Here is a 17943-nt window from a genome sequence, read left to right as displayed (position 1 = left end):
ATCTATCGTCGATGTCCGTAGCCTCCTCGTCGCATTTGACTGTCGACTCGAATCCCAGTCTGCTATGGACCAACTCCAACAGATACAAGCCAATGTCGCCCAGCTCTCACTTCAACCTCGACGTCCTCACTGGCCGCAACATACCAGGTCATCTTTCCGACCTTCTCAAACTCTTTCAGGTATTCTCCCTAACCCTCATTTCTTTGCTATGCTTGCTACAAACTATACATCTCATAGAGCACCCACCCGAGCTCCACGACCAACAACCCATCAAGCATTCCAATCCTCCAATCGGCCACAATGCCAAATTTGTAACAAGTTTGGCCATACAGCATTGTTCTGCTATAACATCGACAATCAAAAATATATAACCATTCAACATCCTTAAGCTCATTTTACTTAAGCCACACCAACCCCACCTCAGCCGCTATCCTACTTTACTATTCCCTTTGCCCTAACAACAAATCACCCCGATGAAGGCTGGTATATGGATTCCAGAGCCACTCATTACATGACCCCTGACCTGTCCAACATCCAACAACCTATCCCTTATTATGCTGGTGAACAAGTTATCGTAAGAAACGATAAGTCCTTTCCCATCTCTCAAACTGGTTCATTTTTTTTCCTTTCATCTACATCGCACACTTCAATTCACCTTCACTCTGTTCTTCACACACCTTTAATATCTTGAAATCTAATTAGCATCAGTCGTTTATGTTATGATAATAATGCTTATGTCGAATTTTTCCATGACTCCTTTGTTGTAAAGAACCTTCAAAATAAGAGTCCACTCCTTCGGGACACATTTGATCGTGGCCTATACAAGCTCTCTGTCAATCCATTGGCTACACAATCTGTCCATTCCCCATCTCAGCCAACTGCCTTCCTCTCAGCACTCACAGATTTCTCTTTGTGGCACCATCGCTTAGAACATTCCTCTCCTTTAGTAGTTCATTCTGTGTTGTCCAAATTCAAATTGAAGTACAAAAATAAGTCAAATGTATCAGTTTGTGAACATTGTCAAATGGCCAAGAGTTATCATTTACCTTTTCAAGTGTCTAATTCTCGTCCACCCTCTCCCTTTGACTTAATGTATGTCGATGTATGGGGTCCTTCCCCGATCAATTCAGTAATGAAGATCGATATTTCTTGATTTTTATCGATGATTTCTCTCGTTTCACTTGGATCTATACAATGAAAATTAAATCTGAAGTTCTACCCTATTTTCTTAAGTTTCAAGCTATGATTTCGAATCAGTTTTCCATCACTATTAAATCGATCCAAACTGATAGAGGAGGGGAGTTCAAAGCTCTCTCTTCTAGACTAGACAAACTTGGCATAATTCATCGTGTTTCTTGTCCTTACACACCCCAACAAAACGACACTATCGAACGAAAGAACAGGCATGTCGTTGAAGTTGGTCTAGCCATGCTTGCTCACTCCTCTGTTCCACATAGCTTCTGGCCTTTCGCTTTCCATACTGCTATCTATCTTATCAATCGTCTACCTACACCTCTCCTTGACAATAAGTCAACCTATGAAACTTTGTACTCCAAACTTCCTGATTATCAACTCCTAAATCGGCTGCACCTGTTTCCCTTTCCTTCGACCGTTCAATGACAATAAACTCCAATATAGATCTCATCCGTGTGTGTTCTTAGGCTATTCCTCCTTGCATAAAGGATATCTTTGCCTCCATCGCACAACCGGTCGAATTTATGTATCTAGGCATGTCATCTTCAAGGAAACTACTTTCCCTTTCCTTGATAATTATCCATCAGTTGCTTCTCCCTCACATTCTTCCTCTCAAGTTCTTTCCTTTCCTATTCTAGTCGACCCTTCTCCCCTACATCAGGTCCCTGCCAATTTCGACGGCAACGATGTTCATCACCATCATTCCCTGCACCTACCTCCCTCTATACCAACCCCATCCCCTCATCCTACAACTGCATCTACATCTCTCAACCAACCCCTTCCCCACCTTTCCCAATCATCTGAACCATCAATCGATCCACTAGCCCCCACTGTTTCCTCTCCCTCACCACCACTTACCTCTACTCTCCCAACTCTTCCTGCTTCCCCACACCCCATCCCCACCATCTCATAACCAACAGCATCCCTACCTCTCACAACCAATAACCACCCCATGATTACACGGTCTAATATGGGAATTTTCAAACCAAAAGCGTGGTTGTCCGAGGTTAATGACTTGGATGAAACAAAACCACGATCTTACAAGGAAGCTCTCCTTCATCCAAGCTGGAAATAAGCAATGCTTGAGAAATATGAAGCACTCATCAGAAATAATACATGGTCTCTCACAACTCTGCCCAAGGATCGCAAAGTTATTGGCAACAAATGGGTGTTCAGACCCAAACAAACTCCATCTGGTGAGATTGCTCGTTACAAGGCTCGTTTGATTGCTCAAGGCTTCAACCAAGACTATGGCATCGATTATTTTGAGACCTTCAGTCCAGTAGTCAAGCCTACTACCATTCGACTTGTTCTGTCAATTACTTTGTCTCAAGACTAAATCATATTACTGCTACATAAGGCATTGTATGGCCTCAAGCAAAGCCCTCGCGCATGGTTCTCCAAGCTCAACACCTGTCTGACACAATGGGTTTTCTCTAATGCAAAGTCTGATACATCCATGTTCATTTTCTGCAACTCACATACTTTAATATTTTCCTTATATATGTTGATGATATTATTATTACTGAAAATAGCCCTGTCACTATTCAACACTTCATCACTTGCTTGAATACTCAATTTGCACTTAAAGATCTCGGTGATCTATCCTTTTTCCTTGGCATTTAGGTGCTTCGCTCTTCAGACCACCTATACTTGTCTCAGTCCAAGTACATTCATAGTCTTCTTGAACGTGCACAACTCACTGACTGTAAGCCAATTCGCTCTCCAATGGTTGTTGGCGCCTCACTGTCCCTCACTGATGGACAATCACTGGACAACCCCTCTGAATACAGAAGCCTAGTTCGTGCTCTTCAATATTGTACGCTAACCAGACCAGACATCAACTTCAGTGTCAATAAGTTCTGTCAGTCCATGCACGCCCCAACCACTTCACATCTTCAATCAACAAAACGGCTCCTTCGATACCTCAAAGGCATGACCAATCATGGTATTCTTCTAACAAAGTCCCCTGTTTTGGCTTTGACATGCTACACAGATGCCGATTGGGCCAGCTGCTCGGATGGTAGGCGAAACGCGAGTGGATTCTGTGTATTCCTTGGTTCAAGCCTCATTTCATGGAGCTCCTCTAAGCAAAATTCTCCTTCGATCCAGTGCCGAATCAGAATATCGTGGCTTGTCCAATGCTGCCGCTGAGGTTTTAATGGATCCAATCAGTTCTCACTTAACTTGGTGCAAAAAACATCTCCACCCCTCTGCTTCTTTGTGACTATCTCAGCACCATCTACATGACCGCCAATCCTGTGCTTCACAACCAGACAAAACATCTTAAGATTGATCTTCACTTTCTCAGAGAAAAGGTTGCCAACAAACAACTTTCAGTTAGATTCCTTCTCTCTGAGGATCCGCTAGCCGACATCATGAAAAAAGCCTTACCGAGTCCTCACTATCTCAGTTTGAAGACCAAGCTTACAGTCGCGGCAACTTCTCGTTCGCTTGCAGGGGATGATAAATGAATGCAACGTTACTGAAGAAAAATAATAGAATTTTATTCATTTTTTTGCGTCTTTCCTCCTTTGCTTTAGGTTCCACTATTTAGTGGTTAAATATGTATTTTCTCTTTCATGGTTGTTATTGTAGACCATTAACATTCTGCCATGTGGCTTTTCTTATGCTAATAAATAATGCTACACGACGAGTGATACTGGTCGTGAAGACTGATTGTCTTAATCAATTTTCTCTATCGTTTATGCTCTCTACCAATCGTGTAGTAAATTTCTTCTCTTGTCTAAATCCCATCATGTACTCTCCTTCGTGTACACTTCAACTCAATCGTCTACCTTCTATCGTGTACCTTCTGACGCCTATATGATCAATCCAATCGTGCAGTCTCCTACCCATCGTCTACACGCTTACGTCTATCATGTAGACGCTCGTCCTATCATTTACTTTTTTCCCAACAATCATCTAGATATTTGACAACAATCGTCTAGCCTTTTTCTCAACGATCGTCTAGATTTTTCTCAGTGATCGTCTAGCCTTTTTCCTAACGATCATTTAGCCTTCACCTCTCAACGATCGTTTAGTCTTTGACAACGATCGTTTAGCCTTATGTGTGTACAATTTGGAATATGGTTATGTACCCATTTTTTTCAGCTTATGATAGGTTTAATTTAAAATTGCACCAGGTAAATTATATTGAAACTATTTTCCACCTTAACTAAACACGGAATGAGTAAAAAATAGAAGGAAATGATAGAAATGAGACATAAAAAAAATGCGCTCATCCGAAAAATTTGTGGATCGTGGGCAATCGAATATGTGCCTTTTCCATGTTGAAAAACAATATACTTGAAATTCTTACACATAACTTAACTAGTTAAGATTACATTTTATGGCTTAAGTTGGTATCTAAATTTATGCATTATTTTATTCATTAAACAATATTTGGATTCGAAAAAAAAATAATATTTGGATTGGATAAGCTTATTAAGTTATTATTTTATATTTAAATGATAACATATTTTGAAGTATGTATGTACAAAAATGAAATAGAGATTTTAGGCTATATTTAAAAAATACAAAAAAAAAAAAAAAAAAAGTGCTTATAACTATAATGCTTGCTTTCTAAGCTATGCTTTTCAAATCAAGCCATCTTTTAAAAATTAATAAAATATATATAGTAAGAAAAATGTGTAGGTTATGACATCAATTTTGTGAAAACAAGCATGTTTTTAACAAATAGAAGATAAAAACGAAATCGTGAGACTTTACACCATTTGACAATGTTTTTTTTTTTCAACCTTTTGAATTTATACCTGTATCATCCTAGTTTTTACATTTTTGAAATGGACATTTGAAGTAGGAATCAATTAAAAAAAACACACACAAACAAACACATATACAGGCACAAGTTTTTTAAAGTTACTTTCCTAGATTTCAAAAGCTTGATTATTCTCTGCAACTGCCCCTTTTAAGGTTGCATTTAGAAGGATGAGAAGAATTATGAATTATGAAAGTTAAAATACCATATGGATTGAGAGATTGTCAGAAATAACATCTTTAAGTTTTTATCTTACAAAACTAGCACTCTTTTTTAAAGCTTGTTCAAATAGTTTTTCTCGGTCCATCTCGGACGAGATTGACCTCCGAGACTTAGTTTGAAAACTCGTTCAAATAGTTTTTCTCGGCCCACCTCCGAATCTTAGTTTAAACAAATTAGATTTTTCTAACTTATCGATTGTTTTTTCCCTTTTGGCCTTTCTCGGTACAAAATATTATGCGATCTTCCTAAATCTTATACCAAATCTTATATTTTCAAATCTTCTCCAAATTTGATTATCTTTACCAAATATTATATCAAAATTTTAAATAATTTTTTAAATCTTTAGCCCAATTTTTAATTTTCAAATCAATTTACCAATTATTCAAATGAATTATTTTAAATGGATCTCAGGTGATTGATTTTGATTTTTAAATTTTTGGAAAGATTAAATTTTTCAAAGAAAAGGTAATTTGGAAAATATATAAAATCTCGGTATGAATCTCGGGCAGATTAACACTGAGATCGATGAATTCTCGGGTAAATCAATACCGAGATTTTATATATTTTACCCTTTTTTTTTTGCAAAATTTAATCTTTTCCAAAATTTAAAAATCAAAATGCAATCATTCATCTAAAAATTCTAATTGGTAAATTCATTTGGAGAAAATTTGAAAATATATAAGATTTGGATAGATTATCTAATATTTGGGAAAAAAACTAGAATCTCAGTGGTTGATCTCTTTGAGATGTACCGAGAAAGGCCCAAAAGGACCAAAACAATCCGTAAGTTAAAAAAAGTAAAATTTTTAACTAAATCTCGGTGGTAGATCTCGCCCGAGAAAACTAGTTTAATGACTTTTCAAAAGCATGCTAGTTTTGAAAGATGGAAAGTTGAAGGTGTTATTTGTCATACCCTTCCCCGAATTACCCTCCTAATCCCGTGAAGAAGTGTAAAGACAGTAATTGTTAACCCTTTTATGACAACTACTGCCAACATCCTCCCATAAACATGTACCCTAGTACCTAATAAGCAGCTTATATTCCATTACCATATGGTCTATATAACTTAACATACAAATTTTTACATAGGAAGATGCCTCATTTACATACAGTACAGCTAAAAGGTTTAAATTAGTTTAATTACAACATCCACTCTAAACTCATCCCTGAGTCCCACAACATGACATAAGATCCAATTTTAATAAAGATATGATAAGCCACCTAAGCTTCAAATTCTCTGAGGTTTTTGGGACGTGACTGACTGGTATAACTACTAGGCCTTAGGATGTCGACCACTACCTAAGGAGGAAAACATTAAAAAGAGTGAGCTTAAAGTGTCTAGTGAGTGACTTCTTTTAAATAAATCATACTTCATTGTTGGGTTATATTTCCTAAAACTCACAGTTTGTAATGTTATCATTGTTGGGTTATATTTCCTAAAACTCACAGTTTGTAATGTTAAACATACTCTATTATCAATAAAGATGTTATTAATGTTTATTTAATAAAACTGTTGTTGAATATGTACTTCTAAAGACCAAATCCAATAAACTAAAGATCCATGAGTATTATATGAATACTTGAACTTTATATGGACATAAAAATGGATCAAGTTGGAGTAAATAACCAAAGCGATCTATAGTATATGAATAAGGTTGGGTGTCTTATTCTAGTAACACTATTGGATGCGACCCACTCTGTAGTTGTTACAATTTGTTATAAAGTGTTACAAACAAAGTGATCTTGATTCGTTCATATAGTGACATGAAGAGCGGGGGCGTCCTATGCAATGAGTTTGCATATGCGGCCCACTCTGTAGTTGTTACAATTTGTTATAAAGTGTTACAAACAAAGTGATCTTGATTCATTCATATAGTGACATGAAGAGCGGGGGCGTCCTATGCAATGAGTTTGCATAAAATTGGACCAAAATATAAGGCACGCTTACTTTATAATGTTGTTTACTGTTTAAAAACTGACTATTTCAAAGCGATGATCTAGGTAACTTAACATTAATCTTGAGCTAACTATGAACTCTTGTTTATTTGGGATTATCTTTAGATTTACATTGGTGAGAATTGGCTCAACAGCGTTGATTCAATAAGCATCCCATTTCAGGGATAAGACCAGGTAGATAGCTGGGGACAAATGGTACAAGATGGAATTCACTTTTACCCACTTTTAGGGATAGTAGAGAGGTTATTCCTTTAAGTGCTGACTCTGGGTCTTGAACAAGGGGCCCCATCCTCTCATTGGCCCGAAAAGGACTTGATTTAATGATTGGATTGCAAACGAATTGTTCATTAGAGAATCAGTGGGATTTAATAAGCAAAATGTAATCTTAGGGGTAAAACAGCCATTGACCCAGCCATTACTGAAGGTTTAATTTACTAATCATGGTTATATTGAGTGGACATAATATATCTATAACGATGGGAGTGTAACTACTGGACTTTAATGGAGTGGTCCGGTAGTCAACGAATGGTGGTTAATTAGGTTAAAGAGTTTAGCCGGTTAATCTCAGATCATTGAAGCCCATGATCTGTAGGTCCATAAGGTCCCTCTTCTAGCTCGTAAATCTTAGATTAGTATATTGAGTGAATTTGGAGAGTTCAAATTCAATAAGAATTGTTCAATTTCAAATTAGGGTTTGGATAATCATATTCAATATAATTAACGTTTAATTTATCTAAATTAAACGTTAAATTAAACGTAATTGGAGAGATTAAAATATTTAAATTTTGATATAAATATTAAATACATGGATAGAATTCATATATGATATAAGTGTTTAATTAATTTAATATTCGATATTAAATTATTATTTAATTAATTAAATTTGTTTATTTAATTAAAATCAATTTAATTTTAAATTTTCAAATTCAATTAGAAATTGATATCTGTATTTAATTAATTTTAAATTAAGTCAAATTGAAAATTAAATATTTAAGATACTGGAAAAATCCACATTTTGAGTTAATTAGTGGATTATTCCACATTTGGACACCTATCTCACTTAGTTAGTGGACTTTAATGTGTCAATCAATATTATGGCTTGATGCTTGCATGTATTAGATACATAAAAGCTTCAATTTTGAATTGAAGAAGGAGATTTTACATGCTGATTTTCTGGAATTTCTAAAATTCTAAAAGCTCTCTCAAAACCTTCTTCCTTCCCTCTCCTAATTGATCCCAATTTCAAGTTCCATCACTCAAATCCAAGTTGGAGAATAGTAGAGAATATCTCTTGGTGGTCCACTGTGGATTTGAAGCTCAAATTCGTGGAGAGCGGCTTGGATTTTATGGAAGTCTTCAAAAGTATAAGTTCTGAAACCCTTCTCCTTTAAAATATTTTTCATGCATGTTTTTAGAACTCAAATTAAATGTACAAATAAACAAGAAGAGATAACGTTACCCAAATCTTTCATTTGGAACTGGGCAGCTAGCCATTTCTTAATGTCAGTCAGATACCCTACATCATTCCCAATGAGTAGGATATCATCCATATACAGTATCAGGAAAGCTACTGAGCTGTTAATGATCTTCTTGTAAATATAAGGCTCATCAACGTTCTAATCAAAGCCAAATGACTTGACAGTAGTGTCAAATCTGATGTTCCAAGATCGAGATGCTTAATTCAGCTCATAAATGGACCTGTTAAGCTTGCAAATTCTTTGCTCTTGATCTGGAACTATGAACCCCTCTGGTTGAGTCATATAGATGGTCTCCTCAAGATTATTATTAAAAAAGGCAGTCTTGACGTCCATTTCCATATTTCATAATCATAAAATGTGGCTATGGACAGGAGAATCCTGATAGACTTGAGCATGACAACAGGTGAGAAAGTTTCCTCATAGTCAACTCCCTCAACCTGGGTATAACCCTTCGCCACGAGTCTAGCCTTAAAGGTTTGCACCTTTCCATCTATACCTCTCTTTCACTTATAGATTCACTTACACCCAATAGGCCTTACCCCATCAGGTGGATCAATAAGCTCCTAGACATTATTGAAGTATATAGACTCCATTTCCTGGTTCATGGCCTTAACCCATTCATCTTTGTCAACATTCTTCATTGTTTTCTTAAAAGAAAATGGATCCTTCGCTCCATTATTCGTAATGACGTTTTGGGCTTTCGTCAAATCCATGTAGCGATCTGATGGGTTTATAACCCTCCCACTACGTCGAGGCAATCTCAACTCTTGAGCTGGTTGTTAAATGTTTTGACCTCAACAACTCTTGTTGATCTGTCGGCCTATTCAACAACTCTTGTTGAATCCTCAGTAGTCTCAGTCTCACTAGAGATCTCACACAAAATAAGCTTACTCCGTGGCTTATGATCCCTCATGTAGTCTTCTTCCAAGAAGATAGCATTTGTATAAACAAACACTTTATTCTCACTTGGATCGTAGAAGTATCCACCTATCGTTTCCTTGGGGTAGCCTACAAAGAGGAAAACCTTCGAACGTGGTTCCAACTTCTTTGGGTTAGTCGCTAACACATGTGTCGGACAGCCCCAAATCCTAAAGTGATGTAAACTACCTTTACAGCCTCTCCATAACTCAAAAGGTGTTTCAGAAACAATTTTCGAGGGAATGTTATTCAGGATATAATATGCAGTCTCCACTGCAAAACCCCAAAACGAGTCTGAAAGATAAGCATAACTCTTCATAGACCGAACCATGTCCAACAAGGTTCTGTTTCTCTTTTCTGATACACCATCCTGCTGAGGTGTATCAGGGGCCGAAAGTTAGGATGCAATCCCATGTTCTATCATATAGTTCTGGAATTGGAGGTTCATATACCCTCCACCACGATCAGATCGTAATGTTTTTATCTTCTTACCTAACAAGTTTTCAACTTCAGCCTTATACTCCTTGAACTTGTCAAAGGCTTCAAACTTACGTTGCATTAGGTAGAGATACCCGAACCTTGAATAATCATCTATGAAAGAGATGAAATATTCATACCCACCTCGAGCTCTAACATTCATGGGACCACAGAGGTTTGAATGTACAAGCTCCAAGGCTTCCTTGGCTGTGTAACCTTTTCCAGTAAAAGGTCGTTTGGTCATCTTGCCTTCGAGGCATAATTCACATACTGACAATGAGTTTTCTTCTAAACTCTTTAGAAGTCCACTTTTCACCAATTTCTCAATCCTATTGAGGTTGATGTGATCTAACCTTAGATGATGCCAAAGATGGGTGTTTTCCTTTGGAGAAACCTTTGTCTTTTAGCTATTGTTGCCGAACTGAACATTTCGGTGTTAAACAAGGCTTTTATGACTAACTGTCTTAGTACATATAAGTTATTTTCCATTGAACCATAACGAATCTCCATTCCATTCTTGAAAATAAACACTTTATTCTCAGAAAATGAGTTGGTATAGTATTGTTCAATGAGACAAGAAACCGATATTAAGTTCCTCTTAATATGAGGAACTACAAAAACATTATCCAGTAATAGATAACATTTCTTGTCAACAAATAACTTCAGACTGCCTACAACAACAGCTGAAACAGCCTCACTAGTGCCGACTCGAAGAGTCATCTTTCCCTATGACAACGTTTTCCAGGAACTGAATCCTTGGTAAGATGAACTGACATGATTGGTAGCACTCGAATCAAGGATCCAGGCATAATCATCATTCTCTACCAGACATGTCTCCAAGACCAATAAATCATATTTACTGTCTTGTCTCCTCTTTTTTAGAGTAGTGGGATAAAGGTCGTTTGCCACAAAATTCGTTTCACATTATTTTTTCCACTATAAATAATCGGTCATTTTTGAAAACTTTAAATGGAAATACGAACGAGTTGCTAAAAAGAAAAACACATTGACCTAAGTTAGGTTTTAAGTAAATACCCGTTGTAAAACAAAACAACATCCAATAAGGTTTTAGCAAAACTAACATGAACCCCGTGTGACATCTAGTTTCGCAATGATGCTTCAAAGGTTTAAGACAAAAGCCGCCGAAGGGAGGTCAGTTATCCCTCCTCTGAATTGAGAAGTTCTCAACCAATCATTAATACCAGAACAATTCTTGCTCCTATAACGATTAGCCATCATTGTTGGCCAAGAGATCATTAACTTACTTAACAATCTCCCGTAAATGTGACCCACCATTTTAGGCCCTAGAGTCTGTCCCAAAAAGCCAATCTGAAGGGAAAAAATCCAATTGAGGCAAAACCTAAAGTGACCCTATCCATTTCTGGAGTTCACCTTGATCTTGATCAACTGCACAAAACCCATCCGAAGAGGGACGCTCAAAGGCGACACGAGGGAGTACAGAATGATCTCACAGTGTGAACCAATGACAGAGACCATAGGACGTGTTGACACACATCCTTCACCCACTAACTATAAACACTCTCTCCATCCACATTGATATTGACTCATGCAAACACCATCCGAAGGGAGATGCTCCCAGGGCACCACGAGGCTAAGTATGAATCTCACGGTGTGAACATACAGGGAGAAACGTGAGTAGAATCATAGACATATAAAATACATCTCTTCCTCCCATTGAGTATTTTATAACCTAGGGTTTACCTTACTTAGAAAAAACACAGCTAAGGATTTTAACTAAGTGACTTTTATGTTTTCCCAAGAGTAACGTTTACCTTTGATAGTTAAACAACTTTTGATTATCATCCATTAAACTCTTTAACAGAGTCTTTGATCAAATCGTTGCATGTTTGTTGAAAATTTATCTAATTCACCTTTCCAGGTAGGTTCCCAGGTAGGGGTGTTACGTTTCCGTCAACTTAAGAACCCCAGCCTAGCCAGAACCTGCATTAGACAAAGGGTCCCTTATAGAAAGATTTAAAACAAATTTAATCTTTTATTCCAACCAATTTAATCCTATTAAAGCGATTTTAAAAGATTAATCTAGGTTACTAAACTCTTTAGAACCATTTGAACTTAGGTCTATCTCAAACCAATTTTAAAACCCTTTTAAAAAACTTGAGTTCACCCTAAATTCGCATGCAACTATGAATTATTGATTTAAGGTCTAATTTCCTTTATAACACTTATAAACAGAAATCAACACCACAATGCGAAGCTAACACATGCAAGGCATTCGTAACGATTATAAACAACCTAAGTGTCATGCTCAATACATTGTCCATTCATTACTACTTCTTTTATATAACATTTATACAAAACAACAATGAAACAAGCAAAACATGCTTCCATTCACCCTTAGACTATAACATTTATAATAAAAGGATGATGCATGATAATGCTCACTGCATGCAAAATACAACTTTTATATTTCATGATGCATGTGCATGCTTTCAAGTAATTTCTTCATGCTCGATTATAACATTTATAATACATGATGCACAAATAATTGCACAACCTAAAGTGGGTTTTAAACTATATGTCAAACACTTTGGCATATAAGCACCATACATCACATGTATAATAAACCAATGTTGATGAACTAGGTAAAATTGCCTTAAAACCACAAAAATAAAGCTAACTATTAAAAACAAGGAGTCTCTGGTTCAAACAAGCGAACCGGGTCTTGAACTGCTCGGTAAAAGCATCGCGTCTCCAACCATCGTGTATTAAACTCCCTACGATCGTCTACACGATAAAACAAACGCTTTGCTCTATCGCTTACCAGTGCTCCCAAAGCTAAACGATTGTTTAGCAATTACTACACGATCGTTTAGAAAAATCTAAACTCTCATTTAACTATTACTACACGATCGTGTACCTTTTACTAAACGATGAAGCCTGAGGTACACGATTGCTTAGCGCGCTTCACACAACGCCAGCCTTCCGTGATCTTTTAAACGACTACAATGCTGTGAAGCACTATTGCCTAAGCGATCACTTAGCTAGTTCCTTCGTATCGTATACGTGCGATTGTGTAGGTAGTAACTAAGAGACGAGGCTTGCTAACTCCATGATTGTCTAGCGTGCGCCTTTCACTAAACGACGAGCATCACATGCTCCTACTACGATCGTTTACCTCTAGCACCTACACAATCGGGCAACCAACACTACGCGATAGAGTAAACGATTTACCCCATCGGTTAGCATTAGTTAAATGATCGTTTAGTAAATACTACACGATCATTTAGAAAAATCTAAATGATCGCTTAGTTAAATCCCAATGATTGTTTACCTGAGGCTACACGATACGACTAACGCTTGGTCTTCTTCTTCGTTGAGAATCGCATCTCCATGCTCTGAAACTTCATCACGAGCGACTCGACGAACTCAAACTCTTTGAATTACAGACTTGACTGCAAAGTTAATTACGCCCAAAAACACAGGGGCCCTTACAAATTAACACTTTGTAATTCCAAAAAGCTTTAACAAAAAGGCAATTAAACCCGAAACATTCATCAATTTCATCCACAAATGCACTTAACGATTAAACACAAATGCAAAAACCCATCGCGACTGTAAAAAGAAGTTAAATACAGACTTGTAATTTGGAATATCATAACAACCTGTCTCTGATACCAATTGAAGGAAATCGAACACGAGGATTTTGATGAGCAGCGGAACAAATCATTCCAAATTACAATCATGTACGAACATTACAAATTACAGTTATAAACAACACAAATGGTTATGCAATCAATATAGAAATTACACCATGAAAGTACAAATAAACAAGAAGAGAAATCTCTACACACATTTGTAGACTCGTTTCCACACTTCTTGATCACGAATGCTTGAACACAACAACCTTGAATGCTCGAACAATACGACCGCTCGACAGCACGAACACCGCACACTAGTCCTCTGCGATCGCCTAAGTCACGAACACCCCAGCAACACGAACGACCTCTACAAAACCTCGACGGTGTTGAGTTGAGTATGACACCACTAAGAAGGCTACCTTGGTATTCTCGGTGTGAGAATTCAGAGGGTGGCTTTGTGTGGACTTGGATTGAGGCAGAAGAAGAAGGAGACAACAATCGTGTACACGATTGGGCAAGTGGGAGAAGGCTGAAACCTATCGTATAGGTCGATGCCCAATCATTTAGCAAAAGCTAAACGATCGCACGATCGTCTTTCAAAAGCTAAGCGATCGTTTAGTTGCATTTCTGTAGCTTACAAAACACTACACGATTGTTTACTAAAACAAGCTGTCACTTATTAAATTCATATTTACTTGAAAACTTTCATTCCGTGAGATTCCTTTTGCGAGAGAGAAAATCTCAAAAAAAAAAAAATTAAAAAAAACTTACTAAAATTAGGAAAACCATTTTCCTTTTATCTCATGGTTATCATGAACCACCAATGACCTCCCACTCAATTGGTTATTAGAGAAAAAGATTAATTATCCAATAATTAATATTATTATAAATATAAATGATAACTAACTTATCATACTATATTTATAACCTATAGCTTTAATATTTCATCTCATGAAACATAAAGACCATAGTTCTTTTTCTATTCCATGGTACTTAATGTACATCTCATTTACATTAATCCTCCACTAGATGTATCTCATACATCATACCGATCATATCATATATAATCGAAAAACCTCTTGTCAATTTGAACACTTCAAATCAACACCAAGAACTGATCCTCAACTGAATCCATTGAGCTACCAAGGGGATCTTATGAACCTGTATCTCGAAGCTCCAACGGTACGTGAATAACTGACTAAACTCTTTAGTCACAGGATCCACCATCCGTTAACTGTCAGAAACTCCACTAAAGACCGATAGTTGAACTCTTCTTACCACAAATATGTTATGTGTCCATCTTAACCAATCAGCAGTGCGACAATCCTTCATAGATCGCTCGTAAGTACAGCTGGGCCAATGACCGTTATGCCCCTGTAGTTATATCTAACTCCTTAAGTACCACTGATCCCTCTAATGAACATAAGTCATAGTCCTACTATGGTCGAGTTCTCTGTTCCAAAGAGAAGTCGTGGCCACTATGTTCAAGCCCCGGAATCAGCCCTTAAGAAAGCAATCTCTCTACTTATCCCTGCTTCGGGAAAGGAGTGAATTTCATCTTGTGGATTGAGTTCCTAGCTCCCAGATCAAACAAGTCCCCAAAAAGGTAGGCATGTTGAGTTGGCAATCTGACCATTCTCACCCATACTAATCAAAGGACCGCCCTCAAAGGTAGGAGTTCCCAAAACACTCAGGATTGAGGTCGTGTCACTTATGGTCGTTAAGGTGAGATGTAAGTCCCTAGTATCAACGACGTTATATACAGAGTCTAATCATCTCGTGGTCCAGGTCTTATACAAACTCTTTGTATAGGACACCCCCCTCGCACGTCTCCACATGAATGGTCATGATTTATCATCTGTAGTAGTTTACAACACTTGCAAACCTCTACAAAGCGGGCCATATCCGTAGTGTCACAAGGATCAGGTATCCCACTTTAATCCTTATACTACAAACCTATTTAGGTTATCACTTAAGGCGTGATCCACTTGTATATCACATATACATGCTTAAGTTCACATCAAGGAGTTTTGTTTATTGGATATGAGTAAATGTCAGAATTAAATGACAATTATTTTATTCATCAAACAATGTGTATCTTTACAAAACAACGAGACTCCAAGAGAATCAGGACACCAATCCCAACACGACATGTATTCATAATTGATTTCCATGACCTAAAACATGATAAAACTAACTTTGCGTTGGAAATTTGTAAGTAAAACACTTAGCAAATATTTTGAAAACTAGTCACTCACTGTCTTTAGTTACTCCCTCAAAGGGTTGTAGGCCTCTTCTATACGCATCTGCCTTGTAAGAATAATAAGAGCCTTTAGTTAATCCCTTTAGCCCCTTCTTGAACTTAACTTACTATTCAAGTTAACACATGTTAAGCCTCAGACCTAGTTCGACGCATCATCTCATTCCCTTTCTACTCGACGCATCCTCAATATATTGGTACTTAATGCATTACCATACTTAACCAAATTTTTACCTAGCAACTAACTAGGGTGTGGCAGCTCGCCCAAGATACTCCTAGGCGTCAGAACATGTTGGCTTCACCTATGCGATGGCTGCTCGTCCACACTTAGCCTCAACCAGTCAACTGCTTATTTATGTGTGGATTGCAGCTACCTGCTTGTTCATCCAACAAAATTCCAGATTTCACTTTTAGGTTGAATAACTTAAATTCCAAACATAATCTCACCAAATTTCCTTCTAAGAATGGATTCCTAGATATCTTAACTAGCTTACCTCCTTATACACATCTAGATGTGTATAAGAGACAAGGATTTTGCCGGGCCTGCTCATATGATGGTACCTACCTAATCCTCTGGCCTTTGATTTTTCTCCTCGAGCTTAGAATTTCACTACTATGGACCATGACGATTTATCATAGCCTAAAATTTTGGAATACTTGAAGAAATTCTTCAACTTTTAGCTCAATTCCATATGAAGCTTCTTTTGACAGCCCTGGATTCGCTTATTCACAACTCATACTTCAAATTGACCACAACTATCCTTCCTTAGCATAATCAGAATGCCCAAACTGAGCTCTTCACTTCAAACTTCCTTATATATTAAGGTTTCATGCTTAAGCAACATTCTTAGGACAACAGCTGGCGCACTAGCTCTTAATTGTGACCTCTAAGCACGCCACTTAGCCCACTAATTGGGTGATTAAGTCCTTCATCGATGCCCAAGTTAGCTTCCCCATTAGCCTTTCTCCTCGGCCAATGCATACAACGACAAACGTTGCACACTATGGCTCCAAGCATCACTAACCAACGCATACCCTGGCTTGTCCTAGTCACTTGTGCTTAGGCTCGTCGCACATCAACGCTCCCCTTAACATCTAATACGACTTAATGTCTACCATGCGTTCACCTAGGCAAACTTAACTGCCCGCATACTATCCATCTTAGGCCTTCACTACCCTCAGGCCCTTGACGCATACCTCCTGTTAGACTTAGCCAATTTCCTCCCTGGGACACTTAAGCCTACAGGCGATCATGTGTCCTCACTTCTACGTTTCTGATTTCCTTCTAAGTGTTAGCTCTCTTATCTTGCCCGATAGCACAACTACTAACACTTAGACAAATTCCTACTTCCCTTTCGACCTGGCGTCATGCCTACCTTCATCTGCCTTAATTTTTCCAAATTTTGTCTAAGTGTTGACTGCCCCTTTTCCACCTGGGAGCATTCCATTTCAAGACACAGAAAATTTTCTCCACATCTCTACCTCACCCGCATACTCATTATAACTTTCATATTATTTTCACTCTTACAACTACTATAACTACTTGCTTGCAAGAATTAAAACACATAATAGGATGATTAACTAGTAAGATAGGTTTAGGGGTTTACACTATTTCTGACAAATCCCCATACTTTAATTTTTGGTATGTTTTAGTATGTGTATCTTCAATTATCTAATTCGTACTTTTAATAAATCTTAAAATGACATCATTTCAATTAGTTTCTTATTGATTTTTTTTTCTTTTTTAAAAGTCTTATGAGCATCCTCCTGTGAGAATATATTTGCATAATGTATCTGATGGCATAAAAATTATTATTATTATTAGTTTAAAAATGCATTAGAAATGTCGGGACTAATTTTAATACTTTTAATTAGACAATTAAAAAACACAAAATAAAAGATCAAAATAAAACAAAGGCTAGAACCATACTTTTTAAATTATAACCCAAGTAAAAAGAGCAACCCTTTGTTTTTACTTTTATTTGATGATTTTAAATTTAAAAATAAAAAAATAAAAAAAAACTTAAAAAAAAAATG

This window comes from Benincasa hispida, chromosome 3 (genome assembly GCF_009727055.1).
Source record: "Benincasa hispida cultivar B227 chromosome 3, ASM972705v1, whole genome shotgun sequence".
Taxonomy (NCBI): Eukaryota; Viridiplantae; Streptophyta; class Magnoliopsida; order Cucurbitales; family Cucurbitaceae; genus Benincasa; species Benincasa hispida.
Note: the sequence above shows the minus strand (reverse complement) of the source record.